This window comes from Mandrillus leucophaeus, unplaced genomic scaffold (assembly GCF_000951045.1).
Source record: "Mandrillus leucophaeus isolate KB7577 unplaced genomic scaffold, Mleu.le_1.0 Scaffold359, whole genome shotgun sequence".
NCBI classification, from domain to species: Eukaryota; Metazoa; Chordata; class Mammalia; order Primates; family Cercopithecidae; genus Mandrillus; species Mandrillus leucophaeus.
The window spans coordinates 588,733-605,661 of NW_012103798.1; the positions used below are offsets into that span (position 1 = coordinate 588,733).

General features: G+C 39.3%; 1 pseudogene; it reads right to left on the minus strand.

Moving 5' to 3' along the window:
• Positions 1-1,153: 1,153 nt before the first annotated feature.
• On the minus strand, positions 1,154-3,811 carry LOC105546413 (annotated as a pseudogene).
• Positions 3,812-16,929: the final 13,118 nt, after the last annotated feature.

A 16,929-nucleotide genomic window follows, 5' to 3' on the forward strand; every position in this document is an offset into this window, starting at 1 on the left:
TGATAGCCCCAAACTAAAATCAACACAGTTACTCATCAACGGTATAGTGGATAAATAGATTGTGGCATAGGCACATAATACTATATCGCAGGGGTTGGCAAACTGTTTTCTGTAAGGGGCCAGATAGTAAATATTTTAGGCTTTGAGGGCCATATGATCTCTGTTACAATTACTCAATGCTGCCATTGTAGCATGAAAGCAGTCGTAGACATAAAGGAATGAGTATGGCTGTGTTCCAATAAAGCTTTATTTACAAAACAGTCAGCTGGCCTGTAAGCCTGTAAGCCTGTAAGCCACAGTTTGCCAACCCGTGCTATCTGGTTATGAGAATTAACAAGTTATGTCTACATGTGAAAATTTGGAGGAACCGCACCAAAAACATTGAGTAAAAAGAGTGTGTACTGTATGATTCCACTTACATAACATTTTTTAAAGAGGTAAAGCCATTGATAGTGTTAGAAGACAGTAACAGTTATCTTTAGGGGATAGTAATAGAAGAGAGCATGAGAGGTCTCTGGGATGCTGGTGTTGCTCAATTTTTTATCTGGGTGCTGTTTATGTGGCTACTTTATTTTGCGAAAATTTATGCTGTACACTTAAGATTTGTGTCCACTTATATATATACTTATTAAAATAAAATATTTATATGAATTAAAAACTAGGCCAAATTATCTCAAGATCATTCCCATAAGAAATTGTTTTATGTATTCTGGTACCCAAGATTTTTAAAAATATTTTTCTCATTATAATGGTTATTCATGTCTTTTGTAAAGAGTTTAGAAAATATTGCTACTTAAGGCCATAAAAATCACCCATGAGCCAACAAACGAGGGAGAAATATTAACATTTCTCCCTCCACTCCCCGCCATCTTCCCTCTCATTGGATGTTTTTACATCATTAGCATTTTGATTGCTTCGTGATATTTTATTTTGGGGAGATAAGCGTTTGTTCTTGTTATTTAGCCTTTATTTCATAATTATAAACTTTGTGATCCAGCTAGACTTAGAGGGGAATAAGGAAAATATGGAACCCAAAGAATTGCAACAAGAGCACAAAGATAGTGGACATTGCAAGCAGATGGGATGGAGGGATAGTCTCTTGAGCTACAGAAAGAACAGTGTGGTGGTTAAGATAAAACACAAGCCAAATTTATTAGACTTGTCCACAGCTGGCAATGGCCATCTTCTTGTTGGTCTTGCCATTTCTGGACCCAAAGCACTCTGTGCCTTCCAAGATATTCCTTCCCTCTTTACCTTGCCAAAAAAACCACATGCTTGCCATCCAACCACTCAGGCCCAGCTGTGCAGATGATAGACTGGAACCGTTTATGTTGGGTTCAGAATTTGCTATGGACAAGATGCCAGGACCTGTATGTGTTAGGATGAAGTTCTCATCCTCAAATTTTTCCCCATAGATGAACTTGTGTCAGTACCACTAAGGCATATGAAGTCACCATGCTGGCATAAAACCCCTGGAATAATTCTGTGAAAGCAGGAATACTTCTTTCCTCTCCAGTGCTCAAAGATCTGGGGGGTTAGGACTCCAGTATATGAGTCAACATATGAATTGGGTGTGGGGGAATACAATTTGACCCATAATAGTCAGAGTACAAAAGTTGTCTGCTATCTTTGGAACTCTGTCTCCAAACAGCTCAAGGAAGGAGATGTGGCCCCAGGGCTTGCCATCCACTGTGATGTGGAAGAACAATGTGGCTCTATAGCATATGTTAGGTATATTGGTTTGCTAGGGCTGCTGTAACAAAGTACCACAGAAATATATTGTCTCACTGTTCTGGGGGCTACAAGTCCAAAATCAAGCCCTGTCTGCAGGGTTGGTTCTTTCTGAGTGCTATCGGGGAGGGATGTGTTCCAGGCCTCTCTCCTTGGCTTGTAGATGTCCATCTGCTTTCTATTATCCTCCTTCTATGCATGCCTATCTCTGTGACCAAATTTCCCCTTTTTATAAAGATACCAGTCATACTGGATTAAGACCCATCCTGTCCAGGGGCAATGGTCCATGCCTGTAGTCCCAGTGCTTTGGGAGGCCGAGGCGGAAGAATTGCTTGAGTTCAGAAGTTCAAGACCAGCCTGGGCAACAGCGAGATCCCATTTCTACAAAAAATACAAAAATTAGCCAGGTTTGGTGGTCATGCCTGTGGTCCCAGCTGTTTGGGAGACTGAGATGGGAGGATCACCTGAGCCTGGGAGGTTGAGGCTGCAGTGAGCTGAGATCATGCCACTGTACTCCAGCCTGGGTGACGCAGTAAAATCCCATCTCAAAAAAAAAAAAAAAAACCAAATAAACAACAAAAGGCCCACCCTAATGACCTCGCTTTAATTTGACCGCCTCTGTAGAGACCCTATTTCCAAATAAAGACACACTCTCAGATCCTGGGGGTTAAGACTTTAGCATATGGGTCAATATATGAATTGAGTGTGGGGGAACACACCTCAACCCATAATACTCAGTTAACAGAAATAAGGGAAAACTGGCTTTCTAGGTCTCAGCACCGGTGTTTTAGACATAACATCTATGTCATAGTCACATAGATGTTAAAGCTGTTGAACATCTCATTAGGAAATATAGGTAGGATCAAAAAACTGAATATAGCAACCTGAACCTTTTCAAAAATAATGGAAACAAAAAACAAAGGGTGCTTCCTGAGTTATGTGGAGGCCATGGTGGTGTTTTGGGGTGTGAAGGCTGAGGTCTTGCCTCTAGGTATCCAGCCCTGTCACTCTTGATCAGGAATTCTCAGATGAAGACTCTACCAACCTTCCATTGGTAAAAATTCCCTGGTCATACATTTTAGACAAACCATCCCAAGTTAGCTTTCAAAATATCCCCTATTGAGGGTGTCATACAATTTTCATTTTCTTTTTCTCTTTAAAGGTCAAATCTCTGCATGGGCTCTTTAACCCTAAAATGGGCAGTCCCTGTGTGGCAAAACCTGGTCTACAAGTAAAAGATGGGGTGAGTGGAGAGAAGGAATTCTGTTTACTCTTTTGGTTTCTGTAACTTTCTTTGCTGGGAATTATCCTGGCAAATGTGTTCTGTTTCGTGGCAGAAATATTACAGCGTGTAGGATTTATATAAGAGGCTTGTTTCACAGCAGGTTGTGCTAGCACTTAGATACTGGATTTGAAGATTAGGGGCGACTTTAGTCCTGTATTACATGAGAACCTTGTGATGTGGAATTTCTCATGGAAAGCCACACTTCAATACAATATGTCACGGCATATTATCTTTGAGAGTATTTTCTCTTCACCAAACTGTGATTGTAACCTTTTCTCTCAAGTTGTCTGTGCCCTCTCTGTGTCTCAAGCTCCTAAAATAATATTTTAGGTTGTCAGAAGACTAACCACCCAGCTAAAGGGGAAAGGGAGATAGTGGAATGCTTGTTTCTGGCTTTGCTTTCCTGCAAGTAACAGGTTTTCTTCTCTGGGATTTATGTTATTGTTTTAGAAAATTATACTCATTTAAATCTAAACATAGTTAACGCAAGCAAAATATAACCCCATTACTTTTCACGCACGTGTAACAGTGATTCTGAAATAACAGGGTCAACTCCCTCTTGACTTATGCATGTAAGTTAACTATGCTTGAAGCTACACTACCTCTGGATACAAGCCCGCTAGAATTTGCAAGTTGAGTAGCTTTGAGTAAGGTCAATGCTAGGGTGGGAATCTCTAACAAAAACCCAGATGTATCAGAGATGAACATAGGATTTTAAGTGTTTGATTGTGTCCCAATTCACTTGTGGCAGATCCTTACAGCCATCATTTCAGAAAGCCTTGTCACAAGGCACATCCCTACTTAACGTGCAGGTGAAGAGTTTTCTGCTCAAGGTGGATGCACATCGGTGGTGTGCTGGGAACCCATGGCCCTGCCTCACAAAACCCATTGTCAAATTTCAGAAATTTTGTGAGCCAGTTGTTAAACACAGCTGATATTAAAAATTAAATGGTATAAACATAATTAAATTATATTGAAAACAGAAGTAATAAATACTCTAAGCTCATCACTTGTTAATTGTTACTCATTTTACTATTATTTGTGCTCTTGTGGTCCCTCTGAATCTGGGTGCTGGAAGTACTGTCATGATATGCTGCTGTACATCTCTCCCCAACCTCACATTCAGTGATGTCACACTGGTGGCAAGACATCAATCATAATGGGAGTATTTCCAACACAGAAATCTGCAAATGCTACAAATTAGGGCTTCCCTCACAGATCCAGTTGTTAAATACTTACTGGCATCCCCATCCCCTTGTATTTGTTTTTTGTTTGTTTGTTTGTTTGTTTAAATAATTTCAACCTTTATTTTAGATGCAGGGGATACAGGTGCAGGTTTGCTACATTTGTAATAGAAGAGAATAACCCTCCTCTAACTGCTATGCAATGCTCTGCATTTTTCCCTTGTGATTTCATTTTGCTGTTGGGTTCTAGAAATGGAGATGCTAAGCGTGTGTCATTGTACTCAACTTGGGCAGAAGTAAGGGGGACATTGTATCATGAGCTGAGAGGAACCCAGTTCCTTAGTGGGTTCAGGAGCTGAGCATTTTCCCTCAAACAGGAAAGAGGCATTTGGTGATAGGTTTTGCAGTGGGTAGTGGTTTTGAACCAGGAAGAAAAGGAAGTCAGCCTGGGACTGGTGTAGGTATCAGATGGAAAGCAGAGAAAATTCCCGAATGGCGGCACTAGCACTGAGGCTGTCTGACCACACAGCACCCCACATGCTATCCTTAAAAACATTTTCATCAATCTGCAAAATAATGATGAAAATAATCTTAAAAAGACAATGTAGAGAATTTTTTTATGAAATGAAATGTTTTTATATAAAGGACTATCTTTATTCTGGGATCATAGATTAATTATGTCAAGACTTACAAAACTACTTTATTAGAAGCCTGAGGCTATTAAGAGAATGCAAATTATATACAGCCGTGTGCCACATAACAATGGACCACATATATGATGGTCCCATAAGATTATAATACCATACTTTATATGACAGTCCATATATGGTGATCACATAAGATTATAATACCATCCCATAAGATTATAATACTGTACCTTCTCTGTTTAGATGTGTTTAGATACACAAATACTGTTGTATTACAATTGCCTGTGGTATTCAGTACCATAACATGCTGCACAGCACAGTCACATGCTCCTAATGCCTAGAAGCAATAGCCTATACCACATAGCCTAGGTGTGTAGTGGGTGAAACCATCTAGGTTTGTATAAGTACACTGTATGATGTTCACACAATGAAATCGTCTAATGATGTATTTCTCAGGACATATCTTGTCGTTAAATGATCTATGACTGTATATGGGTTGTTTATATCTTAAGAATTATTTTGTCCTAAAAGTCCGTTTTATGCCCACTTCCCCCACCTGCATTAGGGAATATCTCTTTTTTCTTAAAAAAAAAAGATCAGTGTTACAGATGGAGATCAAGGTCCCAGGCTAGAAAAAAAAAGCAAATGCATCCCAGAAAAGAGTTGAGTCATAGCATTGATCTTGTTTGCCTGAGGTCTGAATGGTTGGGGAAGGGAGAAGTCCTTGCAGGAATGAGAGGCATGAGCGAGGAAACAGCATACATTATCCTTCTTCTAAGCCAATGTATGGTACCCTAGGAAAACTGGAACCACGTGCAGATTGTCCTCAACATTCCCCTCACCTCCCTTTATGCTTTGCTCTCAGCAGCTGCTATGACTTCTCACAAGGCCCTCATTCCCTCCTGGCACTCTGCATTCTCCACCGTGGCACCTTTACAGGTCTGTCTGAACTCCTAAAGTGCTACAAATTCCAAAAATTACTTGCTCCCTTCTCCCTGCAGTCAGCCCATCCATTTATTTTTCCAACACAGCATCTCAGGTGTTATTGAACAGACGTACACAATTATGTGAAGGACTGATAGCATAGCCCCTAAATTCACAGAACAATTTTTATTTTTAGGAATCTTATAATTCAGGTTATCTCCAATTGGCAGTATATTATGAAATTAAAAAAAAAACACACACACACAAGACAGAGTAAGAGTTTGGGAGCAAAGAATATTGGAATACAGAAGAACAGGGCAGGTCCCACAGAGAGGCACATTGGTAATGAATTGCTTAATCCTTCAAAAAGTGTTTGTGATTTTCAAAAACTCCTCCCTTTGACCCTCAGATTTTCCTGAACTGGCAAAAGCTGGATTTTAGCTAATCCTTGTTTTGATAATTGCTCACTGGTACAAGCAGCCACAGAAAAACAAATGTCTCAAGATTAAACATTACAATCCTCTAAACTTTTTCAGATTCATACTTGAAAAGCTTCACATTTCCCACAAGTGGTTCTTATGGAAATGGTGAAGCCTCCAGCCATATAAGGAGGGTGATGTCAGGTGAACTCTACCTGTGTGTGTGTGTGAGTGCACATGTGCACATATATGTGCTGGGGTATGTTGCAGATGTATGGATACATGCGCAAGCTATTTATCATTTTATAAGAAGTGCTCAATATATAATTAAACACACAGAGTTACAATGGCTTCTGGCTTTCCCCAGTTTGGAGATACGTCTTAGCTCTAAAATCCATACTGACATCTGAAATTCTTTCTGTCCAGCTATCACCTTCCTAGATCAAGGTCTTCCCTCTACGATTACTGAATGTATATTCTATTTATAGTTCTAATCTTATTGCTTCTTTTTTTCTATATTCTGGCTGGCGCAGTGGCTTATGCCTGTAATCCCAACATTTTAAAAGGCTGAGGCAGGCAGATCACCTGAGGTCAGGAGTCTGAAACCAGCTTGGCTAACATGGTGAAAACCTGTTTCTATTAAAAATACAAAAAATTAGCCAGGTGCAGTGGCACGTGCCTGTAATCCCAGATACTTGCGAGGCTGAGGCAGGAGAATCGCTTGAACCCGGGAGGCAGAGGTTGCAGTGAGCCAAGATTGCACCATTGCACTCCAGCTTGGGCAACAAGAGCGAAACTCTGTCTCGAATATATATATATATTCTTATTCCCCAAGTTTTCTACAAAACAGGTGTCTTTTGGTGCTTGAATTGCCTTGAGCATTATTGTTCGGCGTTAACCAGAATTCTAGTACCATCTGTAGATGAGATTTACTCATTAGTAATAAATGCTCATCAACTAGCAATAATTCTTCATCTACAAATGTGAACACTAATGAAAAACCACAAATACTGATGAGCAACCATCTGGCGGAACCAATAGAAGAGAGTGTGCACTGATGGTGATCACGTGGTTCATCTCTGATGTATGGCAGATCTTTATCTTGCAGGCATAGTGGCTGAGCAGCCATGCAACGAACACATAGAGTACAACATGGTCCCCGATCTTGAGGAACTGAGAGACTGAAAACAAGAGTGCATCTCTCATTTCACCACAGAAAACTTCAGCAGAGAAAAGGAGGGAAATCTCTTAGCAACTTCAGTGCAAGTCAGACTGAGACATTTTCAAAAGGAAACCATGCTTCTGTTTGGGCTAAGTTAAATGGCAATGGAGTGGCCACTGTCTATTATATTTTTTTTGCTAGGCAGCACCTGCTTACTTTTCAGTCGAGAGGATTGTTGTCAGACATATAATACAAGCCGCCATATGTGTATGTCAAGATTCTCTAGTAGTCGTGTTTAAAAAGTACAAAGAAACAGAAGAAATCTATTTTAATAATATATTTAACCAGATATATAAAAAATATTACTTCAACACACAATTTTAAAATAATGAAATCATTTACACTTTTTTTTTTTTTAACTAAGTCTTTAACATCAGTTTGTTTTTTATACTCGTAGCACATATCGGTTCAGACCAGCCACATTTCAAGTGCCCAATAACTTCATGTGGCCAATGAGTACCAGAGGGAGCAATGCAAGTCTAGAACATTCCACCCCAGAGGGTGCTCCACGTGTACCACTGCTCACATTTACTGAGGATGGAGCACTTCGCTTTCTTGTTCTATCGCCACCTCCTATAGCCAGAAATTGGCCGCAGGCAGGAAAGGGATAGTGAAAACCTCTTTTTTTTTTTTTGAGATGGAGTTTCACTCTTGTTGCCCAGACTGGAGTGTAATGGCACGATCTTGGCTAACTGCAACCTCGGCCTCCCAGGTTCAAGTCATTCTCCTGTCTCAGCCTCCGGAGTAGCTGGGATTACAGGCCCATACCACCATGCCTGGCTAATTTTTGTATTTTTAGTAGAGATGGGGTTTCATCATATTGGTCAGGCTGGTCTCAAACTCCTGACCTCAGGTGATCCACCTGTCTTGGCCTCCCAAAGTGCTGGAGTTACAGTTGTGAGCCACCACGCCAGGACAGGAAAACTGTTTAAAACGTCTTCATAAAGGCCGTTTAGCAATGCTTGTTATCATCTTAAGGTGCATAAGACTGAAGAGGGTCCTTTGTCAGAAGCAGACTTTCTTTTTGGTGGATCAGAGGCATTCTCTGCATTCTAGGGAGTTTGATCCATGTCCTGGCATGTTCATCACCATCTGATGGGCCTGGGCCTGGCTTTTTACACAGTCTCCTCTGTGGTTTGGATGCAGAGAAATCCCCTCACCCATATTATCTTTCCTATCTAGGACGACTTAAAGATGATCCACGCTGGAAGCATTTCCTTCAGTCTCTGGTCCTCTTTAAAATGAAATTCCACCTCTGAGACAGTATGACTGATAACAATAGCTTCCACTGGTGTTTGGGTTTTTTAAAGCCAGCTCAAGGGTTCTACTGTGTATCCTCCTCATAACAATTAGTTAGGATCAGCACTTTAGTGAAGAATCAAAGTTTCTTTAAAAAAATCACAGCAATTTGAGATGAGTCTTTGGCACAAATTTTCAAATTTTAGTGTGCATAGGAATCTGTGCGTAACAGGGCCTAGCACATCCTAAGAGTCAGGCCCCGGGTGGAGCTTTATTTTTAACAAGCACTCTAGGTCATTCTGGGGAAGGAGGTCTGGCTCTCTATCATTTAGAAATAACTGGTGAGGACCAGAACTCAGGTTCCTATACCTGGAACTTGTTGCTCTGTGTTGTCAGTTGTCTCATATGAGGAGGTAGCACAACAAATCACTTGCATTTTAGTAGGAAATTTTGTCTCAAATTATTTTTGCTCATTAGAAAGTTTCATTTGGCAACATGAAATTCTGTGTCTCCATGGGAAACGCCGTTGCTAGACAGGTTTTTAAAATGATAATGAAAGGAATTTATAGAAGCTAAATTAAAACATTGAATATCACCTGGGGTGATACTAGGTTTAATATTGACTTATCTTTTTTCTCCTATTCTCAATAGACTATTTATTTCTTTGATTAACTTTATTACTTAATTAGTAAAGATCTCTTTAGAGAAGCACTTGAAATGTGGCTAGTCTGAACTGAGATGTGCTGCAAGTATGTGCAAAAAGGAAGTTACCCACGGACTCATCACTTGGAAATGTTTGCTTCTTTTTCACAAAAATGGATTTGTAACATAAATTCTGTTTGCACTTGCTTTTTAAAACTTATAATTATGTTAAACTTTGCTTTAGTTTTTAAATGTCTGCATCCGTATTATTATTTATTTATTTTTGAGACGGAGTCTTGCTCTGTCGCCCAGGCTGGAGTGCAGAGGTGCAATCTTGGCTCACTGCAACTTCCGCCTCCCGGGTTCAAGCAATTTCCCGGCTTCAACCTCCCATGTAGCTGGGACTACAGGCGCGCACCACCATGCCAGGCTAATTTTTTTGTATTTTAGTAGAGACAGGGTTTCACCATGTTGGCCAGGCTGGTCTCGATCTCCTGACCTCGTGATCCACCACCTCAGTCTCCCAAAGTGCAGGGATTACAGGCGTGAGCCACTGCACCTCGCCTATTATATTTAATAATAGTTTCTTCTATGGTATAACATAATTTAATTAACATACTATTTTGGAACTTTTAAGTTGTTTTAAATTTTTCTATTTTTTTTTTTTTTATACAGACAGGTTCTTGCTGTGTTGCCCAGACAGGTCTCGAACCCCTGGGCTCAAGCAAAAGTGCTGGAATTATAGGTGTGAGCCACTGCATATGGCCTTATTTTCTTTTTATTAAGAAGGCTGTGGTAAAGATTCTTCATATGCATCTCTTTGGGTGATGAGCTTGGATTTTTAACAAACAAAAATGCAGAAGCAGAAACTAATAACACTCAATTTCCACTACCCAGAATTACGACTGCTAATGTTTCAATGCATCATTTCCCAGCCTTTTCATATATATAAATATACAAATATCCTTCTTTTAAAAAATACAAAAATATACAAATATTTTTTCTTTTTTTTTTTTTTAAAAAGGTGAGACTGTTCCAGGTAAAATGAAAATTCCCTGTGGCCACCACTTGCTATTCTCATCCCCTCCCTTCTCTCTTCAGAGGAAATAACTGAGTTGCTACATAATGCAACCCACTTTTATACATTTATATTATATATGTATCAAAAACATTTACTAATGCCTTGTGTTTTTTACATAAGTAATGTTGTTCTGCAAATATGATTCTGCAATTTGCTTTTCCTGTTCAGAAATTTTTTTGAGATCCATTCCCATGTAGTTATACATATATGTAATTCATTCCTTTATCGTATGACTTCGTATCTCTTATTGATCTGTCTCTTACATGTGGAAATTTAGGCTGCCCCCTGTTTTTTTCTATTACAAATAATACATGAACATGCATGTGTTTATATGTTTTTCTTTGTGAATGTGTGTATTTTTTCTAGGTTAGACACCCAAAAGTAGAATTATTGAGTCATAGAGTATATTTAGGATTTTTTTAAATAGGCAGTGTCAAATTTGTCTTCCAAAGTGAGTACAGTCATCCCCCCTTATCTGTGGTTTCATTTTCTGTGGTTTCAGTTACCCACAGTCAACCTCAGTCCGAAAATATTAAATGGAAAATTCCAGAAATAATTCATAAGTTTTAAATTGTGCATCGTTCTGAGTAGCATGATAAAATCTTGCACTGTCCCACTCCTTCCCACCTGGGACATGAATCGTCTCTTTGTCCAGTGTATCTGTGCTGTATAGTATGTACATAGAGGAAAAAGCAGTATATATAGGATTTGGTGTGATCAAAGGTTTTAGGCATCCACTGAGGGTCTTGGAACGTATCCCTCACAGATAAAGGGGGACTACTGTATACCAATTTAGCTTTCAAACACCAAAATATATCTGTATTTTCAGAATCTTGCCAGTGCTTGACATTGTAAAAACTTAAAATTTTTGACAGTCTTATGGATGAAAGATAGCATATTGTTTTGATTGGAGTTTCTCAGATTAGTAGTGTAGGGAAGCATCTTTTGAATCTTTGTTAGCTAAACATACACTACATACAATTATCTGATTATATTCTTAGAAAAAAATTCTCAACTGGTCAAAGGCTATATTTTAAGGGTTTCAGAATATAGTTGGAAATTTCCACCCCCAAATTTTGTAACTGTTTATACTGTATTTATCTTGTCAAAACCATGATAAATAATCCATTTTCCAGACTCTGACACAGCTCTGGATTATTCACTTTAATCTTTGCTCATCCAACAAGTACAAAGTGTAAATTACTTTAATTTTTTCATGTCTTTGAGTACTGGCAAGGTTAAGTATTTTTTTCTATTCAAAAATACATTCACGTTTCTTCTTTTATATATCACAGTTCATTACTTTAGCCAGCTTTTATATTGGGGTATTCTTTTTCTTTTTACCCACTGACACATAATTTATGGATATCTTTCCAGTTTGACTCCTCTTTTAACTTTGTTTCTGGAAGTTTTGTTATATCTATATATTTTTTAATGTTTAGGTATTTAAATATTAATATAGTTCCATAATATTTTCTGCTTTCTTTTATTTTAAAGAACTTTTATTTCTTATCTCAAAGTGCATTTTTATTCTAAAAAATTGTTAAAGGCCGGGCGCGGTGGCTCACGCCTGTAATCTCAGCACTTTGGGAGGCCAAGGCAGGTGGATCACGAGGTCAGGAGATCGAGACCATCCTGGCTAACACGGTGAAACCCCGTCTCTACTAAAAATACAAAAAATTAGCCGGGCGCGGTGGCGGGTGCCTGTAGTCCCAGCTACTCGGGAGGCTGAGGCAGGAGAATGGCGTGAACCAGGAGGTGGAGTTGCAGTGAGCTGAGATCACACCACTGCACTCCAGCCTAGGTGACAGAGCGAGACTCTGTCTCAAGAAAATAAAAAGTTAAAAGCCAGGTGTGGTGGCTCACGCCTGTAATCCTAGCACTTTCGGAGGCCAAGACGGGTGGATCACGAGGTCAGGAGATCGAGACCAGCCTGGCCAACATGGTGAAACCCCATCTCTACTAAAAATACAAAAATTAGCTGGACATGGTGGCACACACCTGTAGTCCCAGCTACTCAGGAGGCTGAGGAAGGAGAATCACTTGAACCCGGGAGGTGGAGGTTGCAGTGAGCCAAGATTGCGCCACTACACTCCAGCCTGGTGACAGAGCGAGACTCTGTCTCAAAGAAAAAAAAAAAGGAAAAAAAGAAATGTGTGTGTTTGTATATATGTGTATATGTATGTGTGTATATGTATATGTATATACACACATATATACACACATATTATACATGTTGTATGTACATATATTTAGCTTTATTGAGATAGATTTTGCATACCTTAAAATTCATCCACTTAAAGTGTATCATTCAGTGACTTTTAGTATATTCCTAGTTATGCAGCTCTCACCACAAGCTAATTTTAGAACATTTGATCACTCCTAAAGAATACCCTATACCCCTTAGCAGTCAGTCCCCATTCTCCATTCCCCTTAACCCCTGGCAACTACTAATTTACTTTTTTTGTCTACAGTTTTGGCTCTTCTGGACATTTCACATAAATGGAAACATACAATATGTGGTCTTTGTGACTGGCTTCTTTCATTTAGTATAATGTTTTCAAGGTTCATCCATATTTTAGCATGTATCAATACTTTATCCCTTTTTATGGCTGAATAATATTCTGCTGTATGGATATACTACATTACTTTTATCCACTCATCAGTTGATGGACACTGGGGAGGTTTCTACTTTTTAACTATTATGAACAATGCTGGGGCCAGGCGCAGTGGCTCACATCTATAATCCCAGCACTTTGGGAGGCCGAGACAGGAAGATCACCTGAGGTCAGGAGTTCAAGATCGGCCTGGACAATATAGGGAAACCCCATCTCTACTAAAAATACAAAAATTAGCCGGGCATGGTGATGCATACCTGTAATCCCAGCTACTCCGGAGGCTAAGGCAGGAGAATTGCTTGAATCTGGGAGGCAGAGGCTGCAGTGAGCTGAAATTGCACCACTGTACTTCAGCTTGGGCAACAGAGCAAGACCTGTTTCAAACAAAACAAACAAACAAACAAACAAAAAACAATGCTGGTATGAACACTTATGGACAAGTTTGTGTGTAGACATATGTTTTCAATTCTTTTAAAGATGGAATTTCTGGGTCATATAGTCATTCTATGCTTAAGCGTCAAACTGTTTTCCAAAGTGACTGTATCATTTTACACTCCTATCAGCAGTGTATGAGGGTTCTAATTTTTCCATATCCTCCCCAACAGTTGTTGTTTATATTATTTTTAAATAACAATTTTTTTAAATTGTATTTTTTAAATTGTAGCTATCCTAGATTGTGTGATAAGGTATCTCATTCGGGTTTTGATTTGCATTTTCCTAATGGTTTAAGAAGGTTAAGCATCTTTTCTTATATTTAATGGCCATTTGTATGTCTTCTTTGGAGAAATGTCTATTCAAAAGTTCTTTATATATTCTGGATACAAGTCCCTTCTCAGATTCATGATTTTCAAATATTTCCTCCCATTGCTTGGGTTATCTTTCACTTTCCTGATGGCGTTTTTTGAAGCACAAAAATATTTAATTTTGGTGAAGTCCAATTTACCTATTTTTCTTTGGTTGCATATGCTTCTGTTGTTGTATATCTAAGAAATCATTGCTTAACCCAAGGTGTATATTAATCTGCTCTGGCTGACACAACAAAATACTATAAACTGTGTGGCTTAAACAACAGAAATGTATTTTTTCCACAGTTCTGGAGGCTAAAAGTCCAAGACTAAAGTGCCAGCAGAATTGGTTTCTGGTAAGACCTCTCTTTTGGACTTCCAGATGACTACCTTCTCATATGACCTTTCCTCTGTGTGTGTGATGAGAGAGATAGCTCTCATGCCCTTTCTTCTTCTTATAAAGACGTCAGTCGTATTAGATAAGGGCCCTACCTTCATGACTTCATTTAACCTTAATTACCTCCTTCAAGACCCTATCTCCAAATATAGTCATGTTGGGAATCAAGGCTTCAACATACAAAGTTGGAGGGGAACACAATTAAGTCTATAACACAAGGTAATTAAGATTTACTTCATGGTTTCTTCTAAGAGTTTTATAGTGTTAGCTCTTACATTTAGGTCTTTGATTAATTTTTAGTTAATTTTTGTGTGTGGTGTGAGGTAGGGGTCCAGTTTAATTCTTCTGAATGTGAATATTCAGTTGCCCTAGTACCATTTATTGATAACACTATTATTTCCCCCATTGAACTGTCTTGACACCGTTGTTAAAATCAATTGAATATCAAGGAGTTCTGAGACTTTAATTTTTTTTTTTTTTTTTGTAGAGACAGGATCTTGCTCTGTTGCCCAGGCTGGAGTGCTGTGGCATGATTTTGGCTCACTGCAGCCTGTAACTCCTGCAAGTGATCCTCCCACCTCCACCTCCCGAGTAGCTAGGACTACAGGTGCATACCACTATGCTCAGCTAATTTTCATTTTTTGTTTTGTTTGTAGAGAAGGGGCCACGCTATGCTGCCCAGGCTGGTCTTGAACTCCTGGCCTCAAGCAATCCTTTTGCCTTGGCCTCCCAAAGTGCTGGGATTATAGATATGAGCCACTGCACCCTGAAGAGACTTTATATATATAATGTTACTATAGCAATTATTAATATAATAGAATGTAAGCTTTCTGAATCCAGAAATTGACAATGTATGACGACGGAGGTAGAGCATAATGCTGAACATAAAATGGTACTCAATACGTAGTCAATATTTAAATATATCTTATGTTTTCACTGTTAAAATGCAAATGATACCTGGGAAAGGACATAATTCTGTAACATGAAAATAGGTTTCAGATTAAAAGATAAAACATTCTAGGAAAGGAGACACAGGACAGATGGGTTTGATGGATGAGAAGAAAATCTTTAGCATTTGGTTTTGCTTGGCTAAAGGGATACCTTGGGCAATTAGCAGTGCACGTTCTGGTGTTGGGTCTTTGAGAGGGGCTGTGACACTAGAAAAAATACAAATTAGGATATGACAAGAAGGAGCTGAAGAATAATTTACCTAACTGACAGCCTTATCAAGGGCTCATCCATTTTGGGGGAAGGCAAAAATCAGAAAGTTGTCAAAGGAGATTTGCCTTTTCTCTCTCTCTTTCTTTCTTTTCTCTCTCTCTCTCTCTCTCTTTCTTTCTTTCTTTCTGTCTGTCTGTCTGTCTGTCTGTCTTACTCTGTCACCCAGCTGGAGTGCAGTGGTGAAATCATGGCTCACTGCAGCCTTGACTTCCACAGGCTCAGGTGATCCTCCCATATCAGCCTCTCGAATAGCTGGAACTATAGGCACGCACAACCACACCCAACTAATTTTCGTATTTTTAGTAGAGTTATGTTGCCCAGGCTGGTCTTGAACTCCTGGGCCCAAGCAATCTGCCACCTCAACCTCCCAGAATGCTAGGATTACAGGTGTGAGCCACTGTGCCTGGCCCTGGCTTTTCAATTAAGATGGGATCATGAATACTTGAGAAACAACCCTTGATTATCTGCTTAATTGAAGTGAATATGATGGTTAATTGTATGTGTCAACTGGACCAGCCCATGAGGTGCCCAAGTACTTGGTTAAACATTATTTTGTGTGTCTGTGAAGATATTTTTGGATGAGATTAACATTTGAATTGATAGACTGAATAAAACAAATTCCCTTCCCAAATGTGGATGGGCCTCATTCAATTTATTGGAGACCTGAATAAAATAAAAGGTGGGGGAAAGGCAAATTCATTCTTTCAGCCTGACTGTTTTTGAGCTAGGACATTAATCTTCTTCTACACTCAGACTGGAACTTACACCATGGATTCTCCTAGTTCTTAGACCTTTGGATTTGGACTCGAACTCTACCAGCAGCTCTCCTGTGTCTCTAGCTTGCAGACCACAGGTTGTGGGACTTCTCAGCCTCTATAATTGTGTGAGCGAATTCCTTATAATAAATCTCTTTCTATACAGATGTGTATGTGTGTATATAGCCTATTGGTTCTGTTTCTCTGGTGAGTCCTGACTAATACAGACAATAACGAGTTTAAAAATAAACATAGAGGTAATACAATTAAGAATCACAGCTCTATTGTAAGCCCAAACACTAATACAATTTTAGCATACTTTATAGCTTCATTTAAGATTCAGGTATTATAAATCAAGGCAAACAAAATTCACTTGCCAAGTTTTGTTTTTCAAAATCATTTCAGCATTCCTTACCTCACTGTTAATGTGTGGTACTTTAAATTGTCTCTGAATTAGTTGTCCTCTCTTATTGGTTGACTCTTAATGAGTTGAATACAATTTTTTAGGCTGGGCACAGTGGCTCACACCTGTAATCCCAGCACTTTGGGAGGCGGAGGCGGGCAGATTACGAGGTCAGGAAATCAAGACCATCCTGGCTAACACGGTGAAACCCCGTCTCTACTAAAAAAAAAAAAAAAAAAAAAAAAAAAACAGTAGTCCCAGCTACTCGGGAGGCTGAGGCAGGAGAATGGCTTGAATCCTGGAGGCAGGGCTTGCAGTGAGCCGAGATGGCGCCACTACACTCCAGCCTGGACGACAGAGTGAGACTGTCTCAAAA